Source organism: Mastigoproctus giganteus, chromosome 12 (assembly GCF_048544385.1).
Source record: "Mastigoproctus giganteus isolate SK-2022 chromosome 12, ASM4854438v1, whole genome shotgun sequence".
Classification (NCBI taxonomy): domain Eukaryota; kingdom Metazoa; phylum Arthropoda; class Arachnida; order Uropygi; family Thelyphonidae; genus Mastigoproctus; species Mastigoproctus giganteus.
In genome coordinates this window covers 141,853,654-141,869,222 of record NC_143586.1, presented here as the reverse complement: position 1 = coordinate 141,869,222, position 15,569 = coordinate 141,853,654, and the positions used below count along the sequence as shown (strand labels likewise).

General features: G+C 37.1%; 1 protein-coding gene across 1 annotated transcript in view; it reads right to left on the bottom strand.

The window, feature by feature from the left end:
• Lrp4 (LDL receptor related protein 4) overlaps positions 1–15,569 on the bottom strand; it is a 904,868-nt gene that overhangs the window by 427,765 nt on the left and 461,534 nt on the right. The gene's annotated exons all lie outside the window — the stretch shown is intronic.

Sequence of the window (15,569 nt, the reverse complement as noted above, 5' to 3'; positions counted from 1 at the left end):
AAAAATAGCAAACAAGCATTGGATTTCAGGAAAGTTTTTGATAATACTGTTGTACATAACAAACTGCTGTACAAATTGGAGCAGTGCAGAATTAGGGGAAAGTTACTGATATGGATAAAGGGATGAGTGGGAGAAAAACAGAGTTATTATTAATGGATACTGTTCATTGTGAACTAATGTTATCAAATGGGACACCCCCAGGGTGGGCCCATTGTTGTTGTCTGTATTTATTGATGATATCAATGAAGGTATATTAGGCTTAATGTCAAAAGTTTGCAGACATTAAGACCTCGGAGGGGTAATTATGCTGCCAGATATAAGGTTCTCTGAGCAATGCAGACAGGTGCCAGGACAGCACATGGGGTTTTGTCTATGATATACAGGAATTTTGTGCATAAGGATAAGGAAGTGATTATTCCATTAATATGGCAATGGTTAGGCCATATCTTGAGTACTGCATTCAGGTATGGGGGGGCCTCATTTTAGGAAGGAGGGATTGGTGAGGGGAACAAAGGGATGCTCTTACTGAGAAAGGCTTCAGTCTTACAAATTGCAGCATCTGGAGACAAGTCGCCTGCAAGGTGATCTTATTGAGGTGTTTAAGGCTCTGAATAGATTAAGAAAGCTCAATCTGATGGGATTCTTCCTCTTGCTCAGAGTAAGTGCATGAGGGGGCTAAAAATTCAAACTGAGAAAGGATGGTTTCAGAATAGAAGTGTGGAAGTTTGACTTGAATCAACAGATGGTTGATTGCTGGAACACTAGACAAACCATTGGAGAGGATGGATAGGCGAAATGGAAAGTGGCATTTTTTTCCCCCCTAATGCTGTATGTGCTTGCTTTCTTGCATCGTTTGCTACTACTAATATTAAATAGGAATATATTTGCATAAAGATTGTAAAAAACAATAAAATACAAAATTCATCCATTTATGAATATTAAATGTATTGAAATAAATGAATCTGAGCTTTTAATTATACAAAAATTCTACAAAAATTAGACAGATGGGCTGAAAAATAGCAGTGGAAGTTTAATATTCAAAAATGCAAGGTACTGCATATGGGTACCAGTAATCCCAGAGCAACTGTGTGGTACTATGCTCAGGGTAGTGGAAAATGAAAAGGACCTGGAGGGAATTGTACAGTCTGATATGAAGTTCTCTGAGCAGTGTAGACAACCTGCCAGGGCAGCTAATGGGGCTTTGTCAATGATATACATGAACTTTGTTAGCAGGATAAGGCAGTAATTATCCCATTATACAAGGCAACGGTTAGGCAGCATCTTGAGTACTGCATACATGTCTGGAGGTCTCATTTTAGAAAGGATGTAGATTTGCTGGAATGGGTGCAGAGAAGGGCAATATGATTTGTAAATGGAACAGAAGTGTGGTTTTACCAATAAAAGTTTCTGCAAATTGAAGTGGCTGGAGGCTAGGCACCTGCAAAGTGATCTGGTTGAGGTGTTTAAGGCTTTGAATGGATCAAGGAACCTCTTGCTGTTGGCATTCTTCCTCTTGCTCAGACCATATGAGGGTACATTAATTCAAATTGAGGAAGGGTGGCAGCAGGACAGATGTACAGGGTTTTTTTTGCTGATGCTATATAAAGCTTGCTTTCTTGCATCATATGCCACCACCACTACTACTAATAATAATAATAATAAAAAAGGCAACAAGACTGTTCCTAGAGCCTGATCAAGTCCAGCAGATATTTAAGTCTGTGTGGCGTGAGATGAATAATGGTAAAGGAAAGGTGATAGTGGAGCTATATTACAGGCCAAAGGAGTCCAAAGGGTATGATACCAATCTCTTCAGACAAACTGAGATAGCAAGAAAATCAACTGTATCATTATGTGTGATTTTAATTTCCCTCTTACAGACTAGAAAGAAATCATGGATATGTAGTAAAAATAACAGGAGTAATTTTTGAACAATACAATATAGTATGATTTAATTTGAATATGCACTTCAGGATTAAACAAGAAATGAAGATTGTGCATTTTGGTTTGATTGTATAGTGTAGTAAGGTTAATTTGTAAATAACATATGTGCAGTAATTGCAGTACTGTAGTACATATGTATAGCATCTATGTATATGTGTATGTGCTTGCATATATATGAAGGCCTGACTACAGACATGGGAATTGGTTTCAGACTTTAAAATAATCTGCCAAAGTGTGCTATTTCAGTGGCAGGGCTTGTTTTAAAAGAATATTATGAAGGAATGATTGTGGTTCATTCACTTTCACAGTTAGGCTACACCTGAAAAAAAAAAAAAAAAAAACCAATGTATAAGCTCTAACCTTAATGAGCATCCTTCGAGGAAACTTCTTGCTTAACCACTGTAGGTTCCTCTTCTTCATCATTACAAGTTCAAGTTCTATTGCATCTAGAATAAGTTCCTCTTTATTCTTGCATATCTCAAAACATGCAATGTCTGCATTCACTTTTGAGTAGGCTTCAAAACATGTTTCTCTCTCTAAGTTAGCTGATGATGCACATCCTCAAAATTTCTCCACTATTACGATCTTTGCAATTAATAGAGGGAGAAGCATATGAAGCTTCATTCATGGCATCATTCAAGGTGAAAAATCCAGCATGTCTGAAAAAGTTGGGAATCACTTTTCGTCAACTTCATTCCATGCTAAAACACAAATATATTGCCCTGCAGCTGTTGTTGTTATTTGGTTTTTAGGAGCATTAGCAACTAAGGCAATATTGCTCCGGGGATATGTGGTGGTCATTCCCTGACCTTTCTGCATCCTCTGTATTTGGTGGTCATGGGCTAGAACCCCGGTCTAATCAAGAAGTGTGTGCTATGTACTGCTGCTCCTGCCCACCTGGCTACGGAGGCACCTTGCCTGCAGCACAATTTTGTTTAGTAGCATTATTTGATAGTTTTTCTTCAAAGCAATGGATTACAACTTGATTAAGTGTGTAACAAACTGATATCATATTAGGTGGAAAGTACACAACAGTGATTGTACAAAGGCAATTCACTTGCCAATGAGGGATGCTGTTAGCTACAAATAGCAAAATATTTTTGATTCACTCCACTTATCTTGCAATCATCTCTGATCCATTTTTTGTAGATTTTTGATGATATCCAAGAGCCTTTTGATTTCTTTGATACATAATCAGCAATATCTTCAAACCTTTAATGCATCAAGGCTTCTTGGACTTTCCTACAGGCTTCTTTGCACCAGACAGGTTTTCCTCTAGGAAAATGGTAATCCATTGTTTGCTTTTTTTTTCTCTCCTGCCACCACATTTCTACAAATTTTATATAGTAGCAATTAAAGAAAAAAAAAAAAAAAATTCCAGCTTCATCAGCTCTGATATCATTCTGGTAACATGTCAACAAAAATTTTTTTCAATGATTCTCCTTCTATGCTTTTGTAGCTTCAGTGTTGATGGCTGCACTTTTGCCACACACTTCTTTGAATACAGCCTATGACAAGCTTTAAATTTCAGGAACCATCCAGAGGAAGGCTTTAAACATTTTATATTAATCTGATTTGCAGTCAGCCTCAGTTTTTAAAAGATTTCTGTCTGCAGGAACATTTTTTGAATTTGTTTTTTTCATTTTTAAAATGCAAATACTGCGATAAAAAAGTAAAAAAAAAAAAAACTAAGTAGGTTGGGAGTAAATTTTTGGTCATTATAGAGAATTCATTCATCTTTCAAAGTTGTCATGACAAATGTAAAATAGCATTAGGTTTATGGGAAACCTAATGCTGAGCTAAAAATGAGCAATGCCAAAATTATTCTTTACATCCAGTTCATGAGTAACTGTGTCAAAACAGCTAAAAAAGTTAGTTAAATATGTTTTTTCCACAACAAAACCATTTTGTGTATCCTTCAGAATTCCATTTCTATCTAAATGTTTCTGCACTGCCTCTTTATTACTGCCCCCATGATTTTGTCTGCCACTGAAGCCTCATTGACTGGTCTGTGGTTATCCACTTCACTCTAAGAACTGCCTTTAGGTACTGGTGATACAGTAGCATTTCTCCAATCCAAAGGAATCTCTACCAAATCCAATGATGCCCTCATAATTAACCTTAATTACTCAGTACACTCTGCTGCTGCCTCCTTCAAAATTACTGGTAATATGCCATCAATTCCAATAACCTTACTGAGTTTTATAAGGTGCAGGGTCATCTTCCATTAGGCACTGTGCCTAGAGCTTATAAAGTTTTTAGAGCCGTTAAAAAAAAAAAAAAAAAAACAGAAGCTAGGTAAAATGTAATTTAAGCAGAATTCAATGTTTTTAGGCTGAAATTTTTTATAATAAACAGTGATCTGTAGTTTTAATGTTTCTCATTCAATACAGCTTAGCCTCACTCACACAGTTCTCCTCACTATGAAGGGTCTTTTGTCTGTAAAGACAGATGCAAAGTACTTGTTCAATTCATCAGCAACATCAGCTGGGTTACCTAAAACTTTTTCAGACCCATTATATAAGGGTCCAATCCAATTGTTTTCTTCTTTGTAATCAAAAACATGATCAAGATTTCTTGTACTCAGCCTTTGGCAACCAAACCTTTTATACAGTATACAGGCTTCAATAATTTTCATCATTCTAATCTGTTCCATGCCATCCTTTTCTGCTGTATTAGACTGGCCAGCTCTGTATTCATCCCTCTCAGCATCCTCCTTGTGCTATATTCGCTTCATAGTATACATGCATTCATAGCTCTGTGACTATTGCTTTAAAGTCATTCTGTAATTCTAATATATTAATACCACCTCTGCTATCTGCTCATTTGATAGAGTCATATACCATCTTGAACTGTCATAGTTCCTTTGCTTGAAATTAAACCTCGTTATGCCTTTACCTTTAACAACAGCAACACCTTTCTTAATTTTAAAACTGAGACCAGTGTGATCACTTCCTGCTGATGGTTCTTATACTGTAAACCCCCTATGATGCCATCCTGGTTTGTGAGTACTGATCAGGTTTAGATTATCCGTACCTACAGTGTCTTCTCTAGTAGCTGATAAAATAACAACCATTTAGCTTATTTAATAGAGTAGCTGAACGTTTTTTCAGAAACCTATCATATTTAGCATGCTAATTGTAAGCTGTAATATGCTTATGCATATTATTACAGAACTGTGATAGAATGTTTTGTTAACAAACAAGAGTTAATTGCATACTGAATCCTCATTCCCAAAAGAAAACATAATGCCCACACATACAACTGCTCCCCGATTAAATTTTGGATTTGGCACTTTATATTTTTCTCCTGATCTCTTGGCCAAAAAATGGATTTTATCATTTTTTTTCCACTTCTTTCAACCTCAACTACAATGATGCTGCTTTCCTAATTCTGAACCTGTTAAAAAGAGTAACTGAACCTTTTTTTTTTTTTTTTTTTGAAAAGTTCTTGTAAAATATGTTGAACAGTCAACAGCCAACGTGGCTGTCACACATTCAATAGTGCTTATGTTTAAATATGCCATCTTAATGTAGGAAATCTGAAAGTTATGGTAAGATATTTACTGAAATATCACTGCTTGCAAGTACAAGTTGTATTTATTCATTAAGTTCTACAAAGAGCAGGGTGGTCTTCCATTAGGCACTGTGTTTGGGCCCATGAAGTTTTTAGTGCTTATGAAAAATTTAGAAGTCAGAAAAAATATAATTCAAATAGAATTCAATGATTTTATTCCAGAAATAAAATTCTATACACAGATTAAATGCAGATTTCTAAGATGAATTCTTTCTTCAGCATTTTCTGTTGGCAAAATCATTAATGTCATTTAAATTCATATTCTGAGTAAGGAATAAGCATTGTCTAGATAAGGACAATACAAAATTTAACAAATTTATAAAAAAAAAAATCATATTTAATGCAGAAACATTTAAAGAACTGCCACTATATCTGGGTTGTCAGATTTGGGAGTGCAGAGTACACATGTTTTGAGTGACCACGACCATGGTTATTGGAGGTTTGAAGTGGTGGAACCCATGTTTGGTCTCTAGAGCTAAGTTCCGGTCAACCCTTCCCTATCTCTTCCATCATGCAGTATGATAACTTTTGAGGTTATGATGAACATCGTGGTGAGATCCAATATTTCTTACATTTCGAGGGTACAGCTCTAAAACAGTGTTCCCAAGCCGGCCGCTAGTTAGTACACTGGACCGAACCTATTGGTAACTCTCTAGAAGGCTTCCTGATCAGCTAGTGTATAATCTTGCTACCTCTACTCTGCAAGATAGTGACTGGAGGGAGTCCGAGTAGTGTGTATGCGGGGAACATTGTCGAGGCCACGTTATGTCAAGGATCTGGGTATATTCTTACCACGTGTACGCCATATCCAAAAATTTCATTACTTCATACAGCATGTCCCACCCACTTTTTCTTACTATTGAATACACCATGAATTGTCAAACTAATAGAGCAAGCTTATCTGCGAAAAGATCTAAACATCCCAAGCACTTCCTAATTCATTTCACAAATATACGTGGTCTCAATTCTAATCTCAACGATGTCCATTTCCACTTGCAGTCTGCCAAACCCCATGTACTTTTTCTGACAGAATCTCAGTTATCGGTTGATTCAACTAATGCTCATTTCAGATGCCCAAATTATTCGCTGTATGATTCCTTTCGTCTCAAAGGTGGTACTTGTGCATATGTCCGTTCTGATATTCCCTGTCAGAGACTTGGCAATTTGGAATCTCCTCTCTTTGATCTTCTCTGGCTTAAAATATCTCTACCTCATTGTGTCAAATTCATCTATTGTCTCTACCGTTCTCCCAACTCCACTAATCACTTGGAGCTCTTTGACTTCCTCTCTTTGCAACTTGACTTTCTCCAGTCCAACTTTGCAAACCGTGAGGTAATTTTCCTTGGTGATTTTAATGTTCCCAACTCCAGCTGGTCGAGATGCTGAGGCTTTTGCAATTACTAATGACATTGCACAGATTGTTCATTTACCTACAAGAATACTGGACAATCCTAATCACACAGCCAATAGGCTCGTTCTTTTTCTCACAAACAACCCTTCTAAGTAAACGGTCGAAGTGAGAGGTCCTTTAGGCACTTCAGATCACAACTTGGTGATTGTCTCTTCTCCAATGGAACCTTTATCTCATGGCTATTCCCAACCTTGTGTTGTTAGGCATTACAAGAATGCAAAAGGAATGACCTGCGAGACTTCTTTTCTTCCTTTCCTTGGTCGGATTACAGTTTCAAAACTTCCGATGTCAACGTTTGCTCAGATTGTGTCAGTGAAATTATTCTTGCAGGAATGGAATCCTTTATCCCACACTCCACTTTAAAATCTCATCCTTTATCTAAACCTTGATTTTCCAATAAATGTGCTATGTTTGTTTGTTTGTTTGTTATTTGGTTTTTAGGAGCATTAGCAACTAAGGCCATATTGCTCCGGGATATGCGTCACCACCAAATACGCATCCTCCATATTTGGTGGTGACGGGCTCGAACCCCGGTCTAATCAAGAAGCGTGTGCTACGCACTGCTGCTTCTTCCCACCTGGCTACGGAGGCGCCCAATAATAAATGTGCTAAGTCTGTTCAAGAGAAGAATGTTGCATATCATAATTGGCTTGTTTCTAATTCTTCAGTTTCATTTTCTGCCTACACCAAAGCTCGCAACAATTTTAAAGCAGTTATTAATCAGTCGAAACTAGAGTTTGAAAAGGCTAAGAGTAGAAAATTTGCTTCTTGTCCTAATGTTAGCCGAGCATTCTGGTCTCTTGCCAAAGCTATTGGGCGCAACTTTTGCCCATCTCTGCTCTGACCTCTGTCCAAACCAGATGGTTCTGTTGTCACTTCAGCCAAGGATAAAGCTGACTTGCTAGCATCACATTTTTTCTTCCAACTCATGTATTAATGATCTTGGTAAAACACCTCCCACCATTCCCAACACACTCCAGTCAATGCCTCCTGTGGTCTTCCGTCAAAAGGATGTCAGAAGGATTTTGACAAATCTTGATGCTAAGAAAGCTCCAACTCCCGATGGTATTTCTCCACTTGTTCTCAAAACCTGTGCTCCTGAACTTACTCCTATTCTTTGCCGCATTTTTCCACTTTCTTATTCCAAAGGTGTTTTTCCTTCTGCTTGGAAATTTGCTCATATCTAGCCAGTTCCTAAAAAGGGTGACAAATCTCTCCCATCCAATTATTGTCCCATTGCAATTACTTCTACTCTTTCTAAAGTAATGGAGAAATCAATTAACTGCCAACTCTTAAATTACCTAGAAACCTTCTATCTGATCAATGATCGCCGATATGAATTCCGTCAGTGTCGATCCACTGGTGATATTCTGGCTTACTTTACCCATTTATGGACTAATTCAATGGAAAGGTTCACAAGTAGTTGCTCTTGACATCTCAAAGGCTTTTGATCGTGTTTGGCATAAAGGTCTTCTAAACAAGCTTCCATCTTATGGTTTGCCAACTGTTTTTAGTAATTGGTTATCCAGTTTTCTCTCTGATCGCTCACTGAGTGTGATGGTAGATGGCTCTCTGTCTTCTAACTTTTCCACTAATGCCGGTGTCCCCCAAGGTTCAGTTCTTTCCCCCACTCTTTCCCTCTTGTATATTAATGACCTTCTTCCATTGACTGGAAATCCTATCCATAGTTTTGCTGATGGTAGCACATTGCATTCCACTTTCCATTTTGAGAAACATTGCCCTGCTCAATCAGCTTCAACTTCTCAAAAATCTGCTACCAATTAGTTAAATGCCGATCTTCAGGTAATTCTCCAGTGGGGCAAAGACAACTTAGTTGATTTCAACCCTTCTAAAACTCAGTCTTGTCTTATATCTCGCAAAAAGGATTCTTCTGCTCCTATGCTTATCTTTAGTGTCACTCCGATTTCTAGACAAAATGATATATCTCTTTTGGGGATTACCCTGACTTCTAATCTCTCTTGGCACAAGCACATTACAAATATAGCTTCCTCTGCATCTAAAAAACTTGGTTTTCTCTTTGGCTCTCGGCGTTACTTTTCTTCCAAACAGCTGCTCACTCTGTATAAATCGCAAATCCACCCTGCCATGGAATATTGTTCCCACATCTGGGGTGGTGCCCCCAAAACCTCTCTCAGGCTTCTTGATTCCATTCAGAAGAGGGCAGTTAGGTTAATTAATGATTCATCTCTAACAGAGTCTCTCCACTCGCTTTCTCATAGACGTACTGTTTCTGCTGCATGCCTCTTCTACAGATACTTCCATGGGTACTCTTCTTCTGAATTGGCTTCTATAATTCCCGCTCTCTCTTTCAAAACAGTCCGAACACGTGCCGCCACCAGCCAACATCCATTTACTGTCCAACTTCAAACCTACAGAACCAACTTTTCATCTTCCTCATTTATTCATTCAACTGCCGTTTTCTGGAACAACCTTCCTTCATACATATTTCCTGAAAATTACAATCTACAGGAGTTCAAGTCCAATGTCAACAAATATCTTCTTTCATCTTCTCAACCTCCAACCCAAGCACGGTACTAAGTACTATAGGTTCTAATACCTCTCGTGTTTGGGGTTCACATAAAAAAAAAAAAAAACCTTGAATTTTTTATTGTTAAACTTCAACTGCCATTTCTCAGCCCATCAACCTAATTTCAATAGATCTTGTTGCAGTAGCTCACCCTGATTACAGTCATTAACCACCTTGCCAACCTTTGTATCATCTGAAAATGTAGACATTAAGCCTTTATCAATATCATTAATAAATATTGAAAACTACAATGGGCCCAACACTAAACACTGGGGGACTCCACTAATAACAATTATTCCACAAAGAGCAGTGTCCATTGATAACCACTCTGTCTTCTTCCACTCAACTATCCCTTTATCCATAGCAGTAACTTTCCCTTAATGCCATGCTGCTCCAATTTGTACAGGAGTATCAAAAGCTTTCCTGAAATCCTATCAAAATTATTTTATTATAGGGTATCAGTTTTCTTCCTATGATCTAGTTCCTTTGTCACTGCATCAGGTTCTAATACCTTTCGTGTTTGGGGTTTACATAAAAAAAAAAAAAAAATCTGCCTAACTGCTGAATTCAGTGCTGTTTTTTCTGTATTTTTTCTCTCTGTCTCTTGTGAACTCCTCTGACTGTGTAGTTGTCCTGGAGTATAAACAGAAAATATATTATTTTTTTAATTTTGATATGTGTTATATAATGTAATGAGGCCTCAAGATGAAGAGTACCTAGGGCCTAAGAACAAAAGATGACTCTAACAAGGAGACCTAGCTGAATTTGGTAGCTTACTTTATTCAGCCGTAGTTGACACCAGATTCTGCCTGAACTTCTGCCAGGAGACTCCATACTTGTGGTGTTGCTTCGCCTTATGATCACAATTGATCACAGTGATTTAGTTTTAGAAAAGTTTTTGAGAAATCAAATTCATGAAAGAAATAAAGCTATTTCAAAATCCTTGTAATGCATGTATTTAGGATATATAGTTAAACCTGAATATCTTCTATTATCTGCATATTACCTGAATATCTTCTATTATTTAGCAGGATTTCATTTATCAAAGCTTATAATAACCAAGCTGGCTGGTCAGTCAAAAAAAAAAAATAATAATAAATTTAAAAAAAGGTGGTGCACTATGAAATTTTCAGTTCTTTATGCAATAGTATGCACCATTTACGATTTGCAGATGACATTGTGGTCATAAGCCACGATCCCAAAGAATTAGAGGAAAATCTTAATCAGTTATGCACAGTTAGTAAGGATTTTGACTAAAGATGAATATGGCTAAAACAAAAGTAATGATGAACAAGTATGCCACGGAAAGGGAAATAATGATTGAAGGAGCAGTAATTGAAAAGGTGGAGTCATATACTTATCTGGGACAAGTTATTTAGCTGTAATAATGATAAATGGCTGGAAGTCAAGAGAAGAATAAATTTTGGATGGATAGCATTCAGGAAATATAGTCACATACTGAAGAGCAATATCCCAGTTTGTCTGAAACGTAAAATAATGAATCAATGTATACTCCCCACCATGACTTATGGAAGTGAAACTTGGGTACTCACCAAAAGAATGGAAGAGAAGCTAAGAACTACACAGCGAAGAATGGAACGAATTATATTGGGAATCAGACTGTTAGATAAGAAGAGAAACACATGGATTAGGCAGCAAACTCAAGTAAAGGACATTCTTATCAAAACTAAAGAACTAAAATGGTCTTGGGCAGGACACATAGCTCGAAGACATGATGACAGATGGACTAAGAAAATAACAGAATGGTACCCAAGAGGAGCTAGAAGAAAACCTGGAAGACAAAGGCGGAGATGGATAGATGAAATTCATGAGTTTTTGAGTAGTAAATGGATGGCCAGTGCTCAAAACAGAAGGAACTGGAAAGTTGCTGGAGAGGCCTTCATCCTGCAGTGGATTGAAAATGGCTGATGATGATGATGCACAATAAATTCTCAATCAGTGTTCAAAATGGTAAACAGAAACTCTGACATTTGGATACCATGGTTAATTTTTACCTACTCAAACTTGTAATCAACCATGACCATCTTAACCTTTTGGAAAATTTTTCTGTGAAGTGTAACAAGTGGAATGCTTTGTGCATAATATAACAATTCAATATGACCTTAGATGCTTATAAGTTATATAAATAACAATAGTGTATGTACTATATAAAAGTACACCTATTCATTGTAGCTGAATTCAGCCACTTTAATATTTAAAGAAGAATGGAAGCAATCGAAATTAAGTTTCTGAGGCGTTTTTGGAAAGACTAAGAGAGTTAGAATAAGAAACACAGCCATTATGCCATTATATAGAGCAAGTGGGAAAAGAACAATTACAGGAAAAGATTGATCCTTTTCAAACTGGCAACATGGAACAAAAACTGATAAAGAAAAAAAAAAAAAACAGTCAATTTCTAAGCATAAAGTTTCAATAGAAAGTTCCAAGGTGCACTTTATAACTTTATTATTAAACTTTCTGTAAAAAAGAATAAAATTACAAATTTATTAGTTCGATGATATTACACATAATTCCCATTTTACACATTATTGTACCACACTACTGTACTTTACGCATACTACTCTGTACAAAATTACTCTGCACATATTTTTTTATTGCAATTACAGTATATATAATAAATGGCATATGGTAATAAATGACTCCCAAACCCCTATATAAAAAAGTTAGTGAAAAAGTTGGCTTTCTATTTTATCCGAGGCAGTCACAATCCTGTTCTCCTTGAATAATCAAGCTCCTACTTATTTAAAACACAGAACTTTAGTCATTTTTTCAATAATCAATTTATTTATTATTGAATGATTACATGATCAGTTCAGTTTGGTGTTCGCTTATTAATGTTTTATTCAACTATCAGCACACACAGGCTTATCTAAATATTCAAAATGACATTATGAAAATATTAAGACAAGTGATTTCACTTTATTTTTTATTTATTTATTATTATTTTTTTATGAAACCCCCAAACACGAGAGGTATTCAGACCTATAGTAGTTAGTACCATGCATGGGTTGGAGGGTGAGAAGACGATGTTGTTGTTGTTGTTGTTGTTATTTGGTTTTTAGGAGCATTAGCAACTAAGGCCATATTGCTCCGGATATGCGGTGGTCATTCCCTGACCTTTCCGCATCCTCTGTATTTGGTGGTGACGGGCTCGAACCCCGGTCTAATCAAGAAGCGTGTACTACGCACTGCTGCTCCTTCCCACCTGGCTACGGAGGCGCCGTGAGAAGACGAAAGATACTTGTTGACATTAGACTTGAACTTCTGTAAATTGTAATTTCCAGAAAATACTTAAGATGGAAGGTTGTTCCAGAAAATTGAAGTTGAAGGAATAAATGAGGAAGAAGAAAAGTTGGTTCTGTGAGTTTCAAGATTGGCAGTAAAAGGATGTTGACTGGTTGTGGCACGTGTTCAAACTGCTTTGGAAGAGAGAGCAAGAATTACAGAAGCCAATTCAGAAGAACATTTCCTAAGTATCTATAGAAAAGGCATGCAGCAGAAACAGAATGTCTCTGAGACAGAGAATAAAGAGACTCTGTTAGAGATGAGTCATTAATTAATCTAACTTCCAACTTTTGAATGGAAGGCTGAGAAAGGTTTTGGGGGCACAGCCCCCAAAACCTCTCTGAAATCTTCCCTACCATGGTATTCCATGGTAGGGAAGATTTCAGATTTGTACAGAATGAATAGCTGTTTGGAAGAAAAGTAACACTGAGAGCAAAAGAGAAAATCCAGTTTTTCGGATGCAGAGGAAGCAATATTTATAATGTGCTTATGCCGAGAGAGAGAGAGAGAGAGATTAGAAGACAGGGTAATCCCCAATAGAGATATATGATCGTGCCTAGAAATCAGAGTGTAATCCTTTTTATAAGATATAAGACATGACTGAGCTTTAGAAGGTTCGAAATCAACTAAGTTTTCATTGCCCCGCTGGATTCTTACCTGGAGATTGGAATTTAAGGAATTCACATTAGATATTCGAGAAGTTGAAGCTGTTTGAAATGGACAAGGTTTCTCAAACTGAAAGGTGGAATGTAATGTGCTATCATCAGCAAAACTATGGATAGCATTTCCAGTTAATGGAAAAAGGTCATTAATATACAAGAGGAAAAGAGTGGGAGAAAGAATTGAACCTTGGGAAACACCATCATTAGTGGAGAAGTTAGAAGGCAGAGAGCCATTTATCGTCACACTCAGTGAGCGGTGTGACGATAAATCAGAAAAACAGTTGGCAAACCATAAGATGGAAGCATATTTAGAAAACCTTTTATGCCAAATCAAAATCTTTTGAAATGTCAAAAGAAACTGCTTGAGTTTAACCAAACTCAACCATTGAATTTGTCCAAAGATGGTTAACATAAGTCTGAATATCACGAGTGGATCAACATTGACGGAATCCATACTGGCAATCGTTGATCAGATGGAAGGTTTCTAGATAGTTTAAGAGTTGGAGGTTAATCGTTTTCTCCATTACTTTGGAAAGAGTGGAGGTGATTGCAATGGGATGATAACTGGATGGAAGGGATTTATCACCCTTTTTCGAAACTGGCCGGATATGAGCAAATTCCCAAGCAGAAGGAAAAACATCTTAGGAATAAGAAAGTGAAAAAAAAGTGACACAGAACAGGAGTAAATTCAGGAGCACAGGTTTTTGAGAATAAATGGAGAATTACCATAAGGACCTGGAGCTTTCTTAGCATCCAGATTTTTCAAAATCCTTCTCACATCCTTTTAGTGAAACACCACAGAAAGCATTGAATGGAACATACTGGGTGGGAGGTGGTTTACTAAGATCATTAATACATGAGTTGAAAGAAAAATAGGATGCTAGCAGGTCAACTTTATCCTTGGCTGAAGTGGTGATAGAACCATCTGTTTTAGACAGAGATGGCAAAAAATTCCGGCCAATAGCTTTGGCAAGAGACCAGAATGCTCAGCTACCATTTGGACAAGAAACAAGTTTTCTACTCTTAGCCTGTTTGAAATCTAGTTTGGACTGATTAATAACTGCTTTACAATTGTTGTGAGGTTTAAAGTAGGCAGAAAATGAACCTGGAGATTTGGATATGAGCCAATTACGATATGCAACATTCTTCTCTTGAACAGCCTTAGCACATTTATTGGAAGCCAAGGTTTCAATAAAGGATGAGATTTTAGGTTGGAGTGTCGAATAAAGGATTTCATTCCTACAAAAATAATTGAACTGACATGATCTGATTAAACATTGAGTAAACATTGACTTCAGAGTAAACATTGAAGATTTGCAACAGTAATCTAACCAAGAAAAGAAGAAAAGAAATATCAGAGATCATTCCATTTTGCATTTTTGTAATGGCAAACAACACGGGGTTAAGAATGGCCATAAGAGAAAGGCTCCATTGGAGAAGAGACTATCACCAAGTTGTGATCTGAGGTGCCTAGAGGACCACTCACCTTGACCATGTACTTAGAAGGGTTGTTTGTGAGAAAAAGATCAAGTTTGCTGCATGGTTAAGACTGTTCAGTATTCTGGTAGGTAAATGAATAATCTGTGCAAGGTCATTAGTAATTGCAAAGCCTCAGCCATGAGGTAAAGGCTCCACTGGAGAAGAGACAATCACCAAGTTGTGATCTGAAGTGCCAAAAGGACCTCTCACTTCAACTGTGTACTTAGAAGGGTTGTTTGTGAGAAAAAGATTAAGCGTGTTGGCTGTATGGTTAGGACTGTCTGGTATTCTGGTAGGTAAATGAACAATCTGTGCAATGTCATTAGTAAATGCAAAAGCCTCAGCATCTCGACCAGCTGGGTTCGTATGACTAGAAAACAGAAACCAGCTGGAGTTGTGAACATTAAAATCACTGATAAAAATTACCTCACTGTTAGGAAAGTTGGACTGAAGAAAAGTCAAGTTTCAAAGAGCGGAAGTCAGAGTTCCAAGTGATTGGTGGAGTTGGGAGAACTATAGAAGCAACAGATGAATTTGACAGAATGTGGTAGAGAGATTTTAAGCCAGAAAAGATCGAAAAGAAGATTCCAAATTACTAAGTCTCTGACAGAGAATATCAGAACAGATATATGCACAAGCACTACCT